Source organism: Marmota marmota, unplaced genomic scaffold (genome assembly GCF_001458135.2).
Source record: "Marmota marmota marmota unplaced genomic scaffold, marMar, whole genome shotgun sequence".
NCBI lineage: Eukaryota > Metazoa > Chordata > Mammalia > Rodentia > Sciuridae > Marmota > Marmota marmota.
Window position 1 is genome coordinate 25,797,116 of NW_026000249.1, and position 16,352 is coordinate 25,813,467.

General features: G+C 37.3%; 1 protein-coding gene across 1 annotated transcript in view; it reads left to right on the forward strand.

Annotated features, from left to right (window-relative positions):
• Window positions 1-16,352, forward strand: part of Sytl5 (synaptotagmin like 5) — a 224,669-nt gene that overhangs the window by 104,902 nt on the left and 103,415 nt on the right. The gene's annotated exons all lie outside the window — the stretch shown is intronic.

Below are 16,352 nucleotides of genomic sequence, written 5' to 3' on the forward strand. Positions count from 1 at the left end.
TATATATATATATGAGGTAACTAATACTTCCAAAATTTCTCTAAAATTTTGCTTCCTTGGAGATTCCCCCATGTTATGAAATTATGAAATCTGTCTTGATCACTTTACTGAGATTATACTTCTAAGTATCATCTATATATAGTGCTGTTAGGAAATGCTTTTCCAAATCCTTATCCCTTTTGTCTCCTTTGCTTTAGGTAACACTTATGATCAGCTCCAGCTTCTTGAATTTTCTCTTTATTTGTTGTCCATTACTCTATATTATTCATTCAACTATTTTCTATCATTTTTCCTCATCTCCTTTTCCTCTTCTCTTACCTACCTGTGGGCTTCTCCTATAGGTTTAACATTCAGCTCATAACCTGTTACTTTTTTCCTTTGCCTGTGATTTCTCATCCAACCTATAATTTTAAATATCACCTTTAAGTGGATGCCCATCTCCAGATTTTATCTTTTTTTTTTTTTTAACCAGGGATTGAACCCAGTGGTGCTTAACCACTGAGCCACATCCGCAGCCCTTTTTATATTATATTTTGAAACAGGGTCTCACTGAGATGCTGAGGTTCTTGCTAAATTGCTGAGGCTGGCTTTAAACTTGCCATCTCCTGCCTCACCCTCCCGGGCTGCTAGGATCAGAGGCGTGCGCCACTGTGCAGACTCAGATCTTATCTTTCCATCTGTTTTATGTTTTCCCACCTACATGTCCAACTGTTGCCTGATCCGTGTCATAGCCAACTCCCTGCCTTTCGTATTGAACCACTTCCCCTTTTATCTATGTTTCTGCTAATGGCATTGAAGATCTTTTGTTTTCTCACATTTGAAACCTTAGAGCCCATTTGCTTCTAACTTTTCCTTCATTCTCAGTTCCCAAACTACTACCAAGTCCTTTCATTCCTCCCATCACAGTATACCTAGCAGCCATCCTCTCCCATTTCCTTTTTCTGTTATTTTTTTTCTTTTTATTCTCTATTGTTTTTCATCCTTTCCTCTCTTGATTCCAAAGCTACTGAGAATTCAAGCTCTTGCTCAGACCCCACTTCCATCAAATTTAACACCTCATGGATATCTTTTTTTCCTAAACCCTGCAAACAGAATCATGGGGTGTGGGAAGAAAGTCAAAGACCAAGTTCAAGTTCTGATTCTACCATTCACGGCCTCCTGTGTCCCGTTAGCCTCAATGTCCTATCTCATACAGCAGTGGCAAGGTATAAGTAAGATCATGGAAGTGAAATCATTTTGAACTAGAAGCACTATCTAAATATGAAAGCAAGATTTTTCAATTGGAATAACTCAGGGGCCAGTCCCAAGGCCTCAGGTCTTAACTAGTAAGTAATATAGTGTAGGAGTTGAAAGCATGAACTTTACAGCCAGATGACTTGAGTTTGAATCACAGTTCCACTACTTATCAGCCATGTGAAATCAGAAGCTTTAGTTAACTTCTTTGTTCCCTGAGTTTCCTTTTCTGTAAAACGGGAATATTAATAGTTTCTACTCATGGAAGTGTTGTAGGATTCAAAGGTTGAATATGTAAAATGCACGGATTAATATGTAAATTGCATTTAATATGTAAGTTCAATATGCAAATTGATTTGTAATTAATATGCAAAATAAATGGTGTGTACATTTGATAAGTAAATTACATTTGATATGTAAATTAAATGGGTTAATATGTAAAATACAGATGTAGAGCAGGAGCTGGCACATAGGTGCTCTATAAGAGGTGGTGGGGCTGGTGACACTGGGTATGAGTATGAGGTCAAAGCCAGTTATCAGAAGTGAGCCACAGGTGAGGTACAGTTAGAATGGAAATGATGAACCACAGGGTGGACACCTCTGCCTAGCACAATCTCTCCTTATTGAGATCCAAAATGGTCTTGTTGTGGGGGTGTGGTGGCACAGTTCTGTAATCTCAGAGACTTGGGGGGCTGAGGCAGGAGGATTGCAAGTTTGAGGCCAGCCTCAGTAATTTAGTGAAGCCCTAAGCAACTTAGCAAGACCCTATCTCAAAATATAAAATGAAAAGGACTGGGAATGTGACTCAGTGGTTAAGTACCCCTGGGGTCAATTCCTGGTAGAAAAAAAAAATCTTTTCATTGGGGTGGAACTGAGCAAAAGCACATTGATGTGGCCTGAACATTCAGAGCAACCATGTGGAGCTTAAGATTGGGCCCATCCAGCCGAGCAGTGGCACATGCCTGTAATCCCTGAGGCTTGGGAGGCTGAGGCAGGAAGATCATGAGTTCAAAGTTAGCCTCAGCAAAAGGGAGGCACGAAGCAACTCAGTGAGACTCTGTCTCTAAATAACATACAAAATAGGGCTGGGGATGTGGCTCAGTGGTTGAATGCTTCTCAGTTCAATCCTCAGTATCAGGAAAAAAACAAAAACAAAAACAAAAAAACCAAATGGGCCCATCCAGATACATTTTTTTGTTTAAGGAAAAAAGAATGTTAAGTAGTTCGCTCTTTACAATCATGAAATGTGTCAGTATGCCATGGAATCAAAATGTCAGTATCTGAATATCCAAATGTTAAGAAAGCAGACATGTTTGACCTCTTTATTCTACTCTAGAAGTTCCTATCTTTAACAAGCATAGATTTCTAGCATTTTCAATTTATAGGACCATTGACCAGAGTACATACTTTTACAAACACATAATGTTCTCTTGAATAAGATTTTTTGTTTTATTTTTCATGTTAAGAAAGTAAAAATGATACTTAGAATCACCTAGGGGTTGTTCTAAGTGCTTTAATTTTTATTTATTTATTTATTTATTTATTTATTTATTTATTTATTTATTTTTTGGTGTGTATGTGTGGTGCTGGGCATTGAACCCAGGCGCTTGTGCATGTGAGGCAAGCACTGTACCAACTGAGCTATATCCCCAGTATTGCTGTAAGTTTTTAAAACATTTAATCTTTATAAGAACCTCATGCGATAGACATCATCATCCTATTTACATAAGAATAAATTGAGGATCATAAAGATCATTCATAGTTAATGGATAGTTGGATCAAGTTTCAAACTCAGCCCTGCACCAGAGTCCATATTATCAGCCATCCGGTGCCACCATCTCAGCACCTGTGTGCTCTAGCATCTGGGTGTGTGGGCAGGCTCTGGAGTCCTAAGTAGCTAATACTTGTAGTCTCAGTTTTTCTTAACAAGTGGCATTAAATAATAATTTTTCATAAGAGATAAAACAATAAATAATATTTATGTCAGGTATTTCAATATCCAGAAATGATAAGCAAGAAGAGTCTGCTTTTTCTTATCCATGATTCTATAGTTAAATATCAAAGGGCTCAAATATTGACACTTTCTATTTCCTAGATAGTATATTATACTGCCTTGTTCTGTGCTTAATTGATGCTGCTGGCTGTGAAGATATTTTCAAGTGTATGTTAGTTTTCATTTTTATCTTTGCTAATGTCTCAAAAGTTCAGGGTTTTTTTTTGTTTCCGATTTTATTTCATTATTTTAAAAAATTTTAAATTCTCTTTTTTAATTGACATGACTGTACATATTTATGGGGTACCATGTTTCCTGTTTTAATTAAGTCTTGTTCATTTAAATGCTCTTTCATCTTAGTTTTTAAAAATTGTTTTTCTCTAAGCATAACCAAGTACAAAAATTAATAGGCTTTGCTTTATTTTCTTCTTCACTGAGTAAAAATATACTAAAAATCAAACTTATCTTCACTGAACCTTTAATAACCTTATTCATTTCCAAGTAGGCACAGTACTACTTGTAACTCTTGTTAAAGTTTAATTTAGCAGTTTCCAGTCCTTACAACAGTTGACTTATCCAGGCTAATTTGATTTAATCTTTCTAACAGAATGTCAGGATACACTCTGTTCCTACATGAAGAACATGTCCAGTTCATTTAAGGGTTGGTGGTTCATGTAAATAGACTTCAGTAGCATTTTCATTTTGCTGTTGTATAGTCAGAAATATTTCTAAGAGTATCAGGATTTGGGGAAAAACTAAAAACATGAATTTAAAACAAAACCTCTAAGGTAGATGTCATCCTAAAGCAAGTAAAATCCTCAAGACCAAACAATATAGTCTTTTTTTTGGGGGGGGGGGTACTGGAAATTAAACCCAGAGGCACTCTACCACTGAGCATTTGTTTGTTATTTTGAGATGGGGTCACTAAGTTGCTGAGGCTGGCCTTTTACTTGTGAACCCCTTCCTTCAGCCTCCCAAGTCGCTGGGATTTCATGTGTATACCACTACACCTGGCTCAAGATCAAACAATATAATTTAAAAAATAATTTAACAGACAATGTTTTCTAATAATGAAAGTAGTAGACTCTACCAGAAAATATTGTTGAGATGGAGTGGCAGGTGTGTAGGGGGAGATAGAGAGAAATCAAATTTGGAATGTAGCTATCAAATAATGATGCTCTAGGGTTTAAAAATAGACTTTAAAGCTAAACATACTTTTATCTGGATTATAAAAATGAAAGTTCAGCAATAGCCCACTTGGTGAACACAGACCAAGAGAGATCATATCAAACACATTTGTTTAATTCAAATAGCAGAGTATTGTCAAATCCATTAAAATATCCTCCCAAGAGCTATATGCAGACAGCAATAATTTTCAGTCCCCTTGTGTGAAGTCACAATGAAATTAGTATATAATTAAATTTTTGAAGTTAATTTTGTTAAATCAAGTGATATATCAATTTTCAAATGAAACAGTAAATGCGTAGTGTAAAATAGATATTTTTCCAACTTTCAACAGATAACAATGTATCCAAAAATGTGCCCACAAACAAATGTATGATTTTTATGTTGCATGTTTGGACTAGAACTAAAAGTCTACTAAAAACTCAATTTGTGATGAAGAATCATTTTCCTCTAATTGAAAAACTAGGACAGGGGAAATGCTATTGATCTTAACTATAGGGAAATCTAGTTAATAACCTAAAAACAAAGATCGGGATCTGTTTTCACTAGCCATGTTTAAGAATGAAGAATTTGCTGTCTTTGTGGCTCAGTAGTAAGGCGCCTGCTTAGCACATGTGAGGCCCTGTGTTTGATCCTCAGCACCACATAAAAATAAATAAACAAAATAAAGATATTGTATCCATGCATAACTGAAAAAAATTTTAAAAAAGAATGAAGAATTTAACTTGCTTCACATCATTCACAGCTTCTTTTATTTACTTTTGTTCACCAGTGCAGAGTTTGAGCTCTGAACATGGGAAGGTTGTCTCTAAATCAGTAATACACAGCAAACCAAACAGCTATTGATTTTTTTTCAAGTGAATGCCTGTCTGACTCTCATTGTTCTCCTGAGTAATAGTCATATGTTTGGCCTTACACTTAGGCATAACAGGATATGACTAAATTATCAGCTTCATCCCAACCTAGAGAGTCTTCTGAACAAGGATTAAACCCAAGAGAAATCTTCAGTTATATTGGGAAAAAAATATTGAACCTGGGTCAGCAAACATGGGCTGTAGGTCTACTGCTCGCACTTTCTGAAGATTTACAGTGACATAAGGAGTATTCAAGGGTTTTCTAGATAGCCAAGACATGTCTCCAAGATCCCCTAAGCTCACAAATTTCAGAACCTGGATTCAAACCAGGTATCAGGATCACCTTGGCTGAGTTAAGTAACTTCCAATAGTAACTTGCTGGAATATTTTTTCCTGCTACCCTAACTTTTACCTTTCTCTCTGGTTCTCAGGTTTATTCAGTCTGTGTTGGTATCTATGAAACTGTCACTAGTCTGGCTTGGTCCCTATCCTCATACTGGTTGGCTTCCCCTCAATGACTTTTTGTTAAAGAGGACTTTCTCAGGATCCCTCATTATTACCCAAGGCTTCTACGTCAACTGGCTCCCTCAGTACTCCCATCCCCCAACCACCACTGACTGACTCCTCTTCCCAGTTTAGCTCCCCAGTTGGTCCACACTCAGGAGCCAAAGAACCTCAGGCCCTTGCCAGTCTCATTCCTCTCTACCCTCTCCATATTCTGGATTTTTTCTTTCCTCAGTCAAGGGAATCTGCTTTTGCCACAATTTCATATCCCCCACATTGCCTTAGAATATATTTTTTTTGATGGTGCTGGGAAATCGAACCCAGGAGGGTCTTGCACTGTGCGTTATGTTGTGGATTATGTTATATATTATATTGTTTTGTGTGTGTGTATATAAGCTTATATATTGAATTCTATAGGACAGTATAGTGATCAAGAGCAGTTATTAGAGACAAATTATTTTAGCTCAAATTCTAGCTTCACTAATAAGCTGTGTGGCAGAGGGATTTAATCTCCATCTGCTTTGGTTTCCTTATTTGTAATATGGGAAGAATAAAATCAACTCAAAAGGCTGATAAGAGAATTGAATGAAAAGATGGTGAAATGAGATGGGCATCATTACCATAGGTACATGTGTGATTGCATGAATGGTGTGACCCTATTTCGTGTACAATCGGAGAAGTGAAAAATTGTGCTCCATGAATTGTACAATGAATCGAAGAGCATTCTGCTGTTATGTGTAACTGATTAGAACAAATTAAAAAAGATAAAAAAGGGGAAAAAAAGAATTGAACTAGTAATATATATGAATTAAGACCTTAGAACAGGACCTGATACTTTTATTTAAATGCTATGTAATTATTTTCTTTATTGTCGAGAGTCACGGTGAAAATGAGTTGACGCAAATATAATATTGAAGCAGGAAATATACAATCCAATATAAAATACAAAGAAGTGAATTAGCTTAGTTTCTATAACACAGTAAGAGACAAATTTGTGATTTGAACTCAGAGCTTCTTGACTTCCCAAACTTGAGTCTTTTTGCAAGTGTCCACTTGAATTCTCCATTGGAACCCAATTGGAAGTTTTTAAAAAATGGTGCCTGGCCTCCAAATTGGATTTTTTTTTTTTTGGTACTGGGAATTGAACTCAGGGGCACTCAACCACTGAGACACATCCCCAGCCCTATTTTGTATTTTATTTAGAGACAGGGTCTCACTGAGGCTGGCTTTGAACTCGTGATCCTCCTGCCTCAGCCTCCCAGGCTGCTGGGATTATAGGCTTGTGCCACTGTGCCTGGCTGCAATTTTTTTTAAAGAGTTTTAATAGATTTAATGTACACACCATACAATTAAGCCATTTAAAGTGTGCAATTCAATATCTTTTGTACTGTATTCACAATGTATTTATCACTGCAATCTAATTTTAGAACATTTTCATCTTGGGGTGGGCCTGATAACAGGGTCCCTGAGGTGTTAATTTCAAGGCCACGAATTCTGTAGAGGTCTTGACTAGACTTCTAATGGTTTGTGAACCTTTTCTAAGACTCACAGATTTCATGATTTTTTTCTAAAGAGACTAAAATGTAGCCCAGAAAGTATTAAGAAACTTTAGACCAGTGTGGTCTGAATCTTTTGAGGTGCACATAGATCACTGGGGGCCCATAAGGAAATTCACATCCAGTAGGCCCAGGGTGAGGCTTGAGCTATTATCATTTACTATCATCATATTGATGATAAGAGTGCTAACTTTGGACCCAATGATGTCAAATGTTATGTGCTCTAAAAGTCCATTCTCATTAGCAGATCTGTGTTACAAAAATCACCTGTGCTCAATGATTATTACTATACTTTCATTTTGTCAATAAAACATTGTAGACATCTGTTAACTCAGTTGTTGCGTAATTATCTATGAAGTAGCTATGATTTTGGCCCTTAGTCCTAAAAGTCTAAAATATTTGCTAGCCAGTCCTGACTAAAAAAGAGTTTTGCCAACTCCTGCTGTAGACCATGGTGTAAAGTCCCCTTTGAGGAGCAGAAATGTCATCCATCTTATTCTCCACAGTTCATTGCTCATGTGACAGACATGGCATTACCAAGAATTAAATACAAGGGACAGTAAGCTGGCTGTATTTATGAATCATTCCTCCTCTAGTTGGAAAAAGAGGTACAGGTGAGTGGGAGTCAAGTTCAGGATTAGTTTGAAAATAGATCCTCCTGGAGTGGCAAGCTACTCTCCTGGTGATAGCACGGGCAGATATCTATCAAGGAACTTGATTCTTTCTCGTCTGAGTCGTGTGTCCACAACCTTGGAAGCAAGATTCCCTGGGATTAATCTTCAGTCCAAGTTACAAGCTTGGTTAACTAGGTTTGGATGGTAGTTAGTGGAACTTATGGGTAGAAGTTGCATCTTCTCACACCAGCCTTCAAACTAGTTAAGATATTTGTTCAGGGAACTAAGATTTCAAAAGCTATGTGACCACATATTTCATTTGTATTAAGGTATTTCTGCTCATTTTTTCCTGACATTAACTCACTTTGATCCCATATGGAAAAGACCTATTCTATATTTACTTCAGAACATGCATGACTTTCGAAATTCTCCATGCTTCAAGTAGGGTCCTGCACCATAATCCTCTAGAGCAGAGTTTCCTCCCTGATGTCCACTTTGATCTATTGTTTCCTTTGGTTTTGTCACTGACAAGTTTAGATCTCCTAACTAATGGTTAATTTGGGATCCTCCTTTTTGATACAAGAAGTTGCCCATTCTCAATACCCACCCCTCCTTCCAAACAACCCTCATTGCCACAAGACTCATAGGGGTGATCAGATTTTAGCATGCTACAGGGGAACAAGTACAAAGTTTGACCTGTAAATAATTAGATAATATGCCAAAAAATTCCAAGATATGTTTTGTATTATTAGAAGTCTGGGGGGGGGGCAGTGGTGGTCAACCTAAGGAAATTGTGATACTACACTGGATTAGGTTTAAGTTATTGATGTGCAAGAGATTCTGGGTTTAGTGTGCTACGTTTTTGCCAATGGAGGTATTTGAAACTGTTTACCTGATTGGATAGTTGAAAGCTGAATGTAGCAAAGACCTACACCATTGACTGAGTAATATCCTTGACTCCTGGCTCAATACACTCAACTAATTCTCCCATATTTTTTGTTTATCCCTCCTTGGTCTCTTTCATCATCTCCTTTATTCCTCTGTCCATTCTTTAAATATTGTTGCTTGTAATGGTACTATCCTTATTCCTTTTCTCTTCTGGGTGATCTCACTTGATTGGCTTCAGCTATCACCTAGCCCAGTGATTCCCAATTCAATGTCACTAGTGTAGATTTCTCTGATAAACCCTAAAAAGTTTATTGAAAGTTCCATATTACAAATGCCTTTTTGGACAAATCTTTATTAATGATTTCTTAATAAGCACCTGGACCTCAATGCATCTAAATTGTAATTAATTATTATTTTTCTTTCACAATCTTTTTCATCTTGTCTTCTCCATATCTGCAAAGAGTATTACCATCAACATTCCAAGATTTTACCTCAGTTTTACTGAATCAGAATCTCTGGAAGTTAAACCTCAGGAATCTATTTGGGGAGAGGGGGTATCGTGGATTGAACTCAGGGGCACTTGGCTACTGAGCCACATCAATCAGCCCTTTATTTTATTTTATTTAGAGACAAGGTCTTACGGAGTTGCTCAGGGCCTCACTCAGTTGCTGAGGCTGGCTTTGAACTTTCTATCCTCCTTGCCTCAGCCTCCCAAGCTGTTGGGATTACAAGCATGTGCTGCCGCATCCCACAGGAATCTATTTTTTTTTTTAAACAAACCCCTTACATATTCTTATATGCATTAAAATTTGAGAGCCATGCTGGACTCACTCTCTTCCCTACCACTCATATCTAGTTGGTCACTGGTTCTTATTGAGATCATCCCCCAAGATCTCAAAAATGAACCTTATTTTCTGTCCCACTATCACTGCTTTAATTCCCAGATTTCCCCTGGCTCTCCTGCAGGTATCTCCTCGTTGTTTGTCTGACCTCCATCTTGTCCTTCAACCAGTCACCAAGGAGTGCTGTTTTTTCAAAATACAAATCTAAACTAGAAATCTGACTGTGCTATTCCTTGGTTTAAAAGCTTTCAACAGCTTGATGCCATAGGAGCAGTTTTTGTAGACTTTTTAAGGTCATGGAACTCTTGCTTCAAATAACATTTGATCAGAAAATCCAACTTAGAGAACAGATAAAAACAGGCTTGGCTGCTCAGCCTCTCTTACTGTGTTTCCTGAGAAAACATCCTGCAGATAGAGTTTTATAAACACTAGATAAAATCCAGATGCTTTAGTGGATACCAAATTCCTCCCATCCCAGGATCCCCATCCTTTTAACTCTTCGCCATTAGCCCAGACCCTGGCCCTGGGGTTAGTCACTAATTCCTGGACTAGTTATGTGTTCTTGTGACTTTTCACATTTGCTTGTCTTTACAACCCAGAATCACCACTCTCTTCTCCCTTATTGTTTTCTTTTTGCTCTCAGAGCTAGAGTTATCATTTGTGACATTTTTATGTCTCCATGACAAAGTAAACAAAGCCCTTGAGAATGGGACCCATGCTTTCTTCATGTGTGCATCCCTTAGATCCAGAACAGTTTCTGACACATGGTTTATACATGCTTCTTCCATGGTTTTAGTGGGAAATAACAGAGTTGGGTTATTTGGTTTTTATTCTTTTCAGATTGAACATGCCCCCGTGAATGGAATACTTTTAAAAATAAGTGTATTGGGCTGGGGCTGTGACTCAGTGGTAGAGCGCTTGCCTCGCACACATGAGGCCCTGGGTTTGATCCTCAGCACCACATAATAAATAAATAAATGAAATAGAGGTATTGTGTCCAACTACAACTAAAAAAAATATTTTTTTTTTAAAATAAGTGTGTTAATCTTCAGCTCTCCTACCCTACTCTATGACTCTACTACTTACTGTTCTTTTCTTGTTCGGTGGCCAAGCATGATAATTAGCGGATATATGTATTGTATATCATGACATATGAAGCTGAGCTAGTATGGCTACAATATATTTTTGACAGAAATGACATTTGCTGGATTTTTTGTGTGATTCTCATGGGGTTTTTTCCTCCACATTTTTACTGGTGCATTATAGTTGTACATAATAGAGGGATTTGTACATGCACCATTTGCTGGATTTTTTTGGGGGGAGGGGTACTGGGGATTGAACTCTGTGGATACTTAGGAATTAGGATGTGAAGACAGGAGGGGAGAATGTCCCAGGCAGTCTTGCAAGTAGGAAGATCTGGAGGTGAGAGAGATTATGGCTTCTTTAGAGAAATGAAACACTGAGTGTGACTAGGGGATAGATATGTGAGAGAGGGGTGCATAAGGGCCTGATAGTGAAAGGTTTGTGAACCATATTAAACAATTTGAGCTAATAACAGTAAAGAAAGTCAGGCACAGAGGTGCACACCTATAATCCTAGCATTTGGAAGGCTGAGGCAAGAGAATCTAAAGTTGGAGGTCTACCTTAGCATCTTAGTGAGACCCTGTCTCACAATAAAAAATACAAATGTCAGGTGGGGCATGGCTGGAGAAGGTGGGTCACCGGGTATATGGCCTAGAAGGGTGCATCTTCCTTGTCCCCTTTTCACTACTTCCTGGTGACCATGAACAGATCAGCTTTCCTTTGTTATACCCTTCTGCCATGATGTTCTGTATCACCTCAGGCCCAAAGCAATGGAGCTGGCTGATCATGGAACAAACCTCCAAAACCATGAGCCCAAATAAACTTTTCCTCTTCTAAGTTGCACTTGTCAGGTATTTTGGTCACAGTGACAAACAAACAAACAAACAAAACTAGAAATCCTATATGGAAGAACAAAATTGAGACAGAAAACTATGAGAACTAGGGTGTCACATAATTCACAGCATGTCTAAAACCCAAGCTCGTGATTGCCCACCCAAACCAGCATATTGCCCTTACCTCCCATTTCCCTATTGCTGTCAATGTCACCTGTATCCTTCTAGGATCAAATTCTTAAAATTATTTTTTAAGCCTCTGCCTCTCTTGTTTCTAACTCCAGACTACCACTACACCTTATTGCTTCTTAACATTTTTTAAACTCATAAATGATATAAAATTATAGGAACATGTTCAAAATAATGAACAATGTGGAAATGTCTTTTTTTTCATCCCTTCTCGAACCCCTCCAATCTCTGGATGCAACGTGATTCACAGGCCAGTATGCGTCATGCTTTGCCTTTTCCTATGTATCTACATGTATTACATATGCACATATCTGTTGCATTAAACATACATGCATTTAAAAACCTAATTATCTTCCTATTTTCAACGAATAATATAACTGAAATGTTTTATACTTCAGGTGTGTTTTATGTATCTCGTTTAAATTACACAATCATATTGCTGTAACTTGAAGCTACATCAAAATTTCCACTCTTTGGTAAATATCTCAAAGTGTAAGTGCATCTTCTAATTTTTCTTTCATAACTTCCTCTCTTGGATTTGTTATTTAGGTTTTCTCCTAACCAATATTTTAAAACTAAAAATAGTCTTCACTTTAAAATTATCAAAATACCTGATGCCAAGATACAAACTAATAATATTAAATATCTTTTTCCAAACTAAGGATTCAGTAAAAGTTCACAGTGAACATTAGGCATTCATATGAATTAATGTCAGACTATAGAATTTTTTGAAATTCCATAAAATATTTAATAGCATCTTGTGGACTAATTTTATTCCATGGCAGCACTAAGATGCAGAAAATATGATGGTTATAAACAAGATCCCTGAAACCAGACTACTCTAAGTTACTTACTAACTGGTTGACTATGGACGAGTTATTTAACTTCTCTATGCTTCAGTTTTCTCATCTGTATAATGGAGATAGTATTTCATGAAGTGGGATCATTGAGCCATGTTAGTATTAGCTGTTATTGTAGAATCTTCTGAGAATGCAGATCTTGAAGCATCAATATAAAATTTATGGTACTGTTAATTGGCCTTATTATTGTTTGGAGAATCAATTCCATGTGAAATTTGAAAAAAAAAATAACAACAACAACAAAAAAACCTCAGCTACTACACTCCCACATAATATACCGTAGAGTTGCTCAGCGAGAAGAAATTGTTCTATTGAAAAAGAATGCCTGCAATTCCATAGCATCTGCCCTTGAGTCTTTTATAGTAAAAGTACAATTTTTTTCTCTCCCCACAGCATCTTTATCTCTATGATAGTTCCTACTTTTGACAGTCATACGTACTGATACTCTAGTTATAGTTTCCCTGCAGGATGACTGCTTTGTCTTTTTGAAAGACACCCTCAAGTGAATTGTACATATGTTATTTAGCTTTTCTTCCAAACATCCCTCTAAGAATGTTGGAAATCCATCTAATTGTGTTGTCACACAGTAATAGGCAAAAAGGAAATTAACTTTTTTTTACCTTACTTGGGATAAAACCCAGGGCCTCATGCATGGTAGACAAGCACTCTATCATTGAGCTATATCCCCAGCTTTGAAATTATTCTTATTAATTTCATTCTAAGAGCACACCCATAAATATTCTGTTTTTAAAGCTCAATTTCAAGTACACAGTAAAGAGAAATTTTAAGATATACCCTTTCTTTTGACTCAAATATCACCCTCTATCATTTTTAAGTGTGTTACTCAAAATAGATGCTTTTTAAAATTTATATCCTTGTGTGATACTGTTAGAATTTTGTATTATGGCATCGTTTTTGATGATCAGGAGAGTTAATGACCTACAAAAGCTATCAATGCCCAAAGGCAGCTGAATGACATACAAGTCATGTCATCTTTCCAAACAGTTTAGCCCATTTCAGCAGTTACTGATCACAGGACAGAATCCACATGTGAAATGTTTAAACAGAGCCATTTAGGTAAGGAATTGAAGAATAAAATAAAATTAATTTCTCTCTCCTAATCTGACTAGTATTTACTGTGCACATTTAACTTTAAAAATGAGGATCAACTACTCATTTTGTTTTTCACTTATTTGAAGTATGTAGTGGGTAAAGGATTGTTCAACTGGGCCTATGAACTACCTGAAAAGAGGAATCAAAAGATGCTACATACTAGCTGGCATGGTGGTGCACGCCTGTAATCCCAGCAGCACAGAAGGCTGAGGCAGGAGGATCATGAGTTCAAAGCCAGCCTCAGCAACAGTGAGGTACTAAACAACTCAGTGAGACCCTGTCTCCAAATAAAATACAAAATAGGGCTGGAGATGTGGCTTAGTGGTTGAGTGCCCTTGGTTCAATCCCTAAGACCCCACCCTCACCCCCAACACCACACACAAAGATGCTACATACTTACATAAATTCATTCAGCCCAGATTCTGAGATTCTGGTTCTCAGTGCAAAGGCTCAGAAATTTGATTTGGTTGGCACACAATGAACAGGTGAGACATGGACTCAAACTAAACCAAGCATAGAGTTCCCTGTAGGAAGGACCAGAATATTCATTCCTGGAGTGAGAACTCTATGGAAAACCAACTTCTGGAAGGAAATGAAGTTTGAGCAAGAGGATTTCATTGTATGATTTGAGTGATTAATAGTATGAAGATTTGTCAGACAGTGATTTGTTTCATCACCCAACATAGAACATGTGTTATAGAGTACAAACAAGTTGTTTCCCTTTAGAGACCTGGAAATTTCTTCCCTGGTTGCAGTCCATATGTACACCATTAGCATCTAGCTCCTTAGATCTTCTTTAACTAGGTCCAAGCTCACTGTCTCTTCTCCCCCATCCTGTGTTTCTTTTAAAGGACTGTATTATCATCAAATAGATTCCATCTTACTGAATTACAATCACAGTCCAACCCTGCCTTCTGGAGGAAACATCCTGATTTTCTTGATAAAGTTTTGGCTATTTCTGATCTTGGCCACTCATTTACAAACCCATTAGCCTATTCATACAGATACATTCAGTGCTTAACTAATTGAACTCTCAGAGGACAATTTCATTTCTTATATTCTTTCCATCTTCTCTGTCATCTGTATGTGCTCCCCTTCCTCTATTCCCCTCACAGGGCAGACCTTTGGATTTTTAGAACAGAGACTAGATTTTACAGCCAAAGGCAGGGATAACAATTAGCATCATTCAAACATTTTTTATAGCTCTCCACTCCTTGAATAATTGCTAAATATGATTCTGTAGAGTACTCATGTAGGACCTTCTAAATCTGATATTTCAGACATAAAATATTTCTTAAGTAAATCCGGCTGTAATGATAATATATTCATTGACTGAGTTTCCAATTATTTTTTCCATGGCAGCATAAAATCAAAGAGACACACAAAGAATGGAAAGAATCAATCGTGTTCTTTATGTGAGGAGACAGCAGTTGACAGTGATGCACAATCCAAACCATTAAATTTTCTGAAGTGCCCCTGTTGCTCTTAACCTTGCTTCTTCCTGTTTGTTTCAATCTTGGGGCCCTCTGATCCCTGATGCCTCTAAGGCTTTAGATATGGAAGAAAGATTTAGAGTAAATCCAGACAGTCTGCAATGACTTGGGCAATTTCCTCTGAGGTGGCTACCTCTTGGTCTGTAGGAAACAGTTCAATTTTGAGTCATTTCAACAACATTTTGGTTTGGTGCTTACTGTATACAAAAAACAGGGGATTGGAAAGTTGGGAAGGCTCTGGACTCAAACCTGTCCTTTCTAGTTCTGAGATTTTGAGGTCATCCTGATCTTATGGCTATTGCAAGGCCCCAGAGCAGTCTTTGAGTGGCTATCTGGTTATGTCTGCAAGTCTGGCAAGAGCCAAGCAAACCATGTATAACTTGCATGTAGAATGTAATTCATAGACCTGAGGAGAGACTAAGGGATAGTATGTTGGGATGATGTTCAATCACAAAATCCAACAGATCACCCTAGGAGTCATCATCTTTGAGGAACTGTACAGAGGGAATCCAAATCAATAAAATGTGCTCAAAAGTTAGTGATGAGAGACAGGGCCTGGTAAGCTTCTTATGTTCACAAGGGGGTAGTTTTAAAACATCTATTTTGTAGTTCAGTAGTTGCCCCCATATAGCATCCCAAGACTTCCATAATGGATGCCTGAAACTGAGGATAGTAATGAACCATATATACACTAAGTTTTTTTTCCTGTCTACCACATAGTACCATAGTTAATTTGTCCTTCTATGTTTTATGACCTATGTCTTATGCCTTCTTAAAACATATGTTTTAAGCCTCATTTGTATCACTATTTTTGCACTCTGAGGCCATTATCAATAATCATTACTTGAACATAAACACTGCAATATGGATTAACAAGATGGCTATTAAGTGAGTAATGGGCAGGTAGTATATACAGTATGGATACACTGAACAAAGGGAGAAGCCACATCCTAAGCAGGACAGAATGGGATGGCACAAAATGTCATCACTCTACTCAAAATGGCATACGATTTAAAACTTCAGAATTGCTTGCTTTTGGAATTTTTTTATATTTTCAGACTGAAGTTGACTTCAGGTAATTGAAACTGCAAATGAGCGGGGAGATATATATA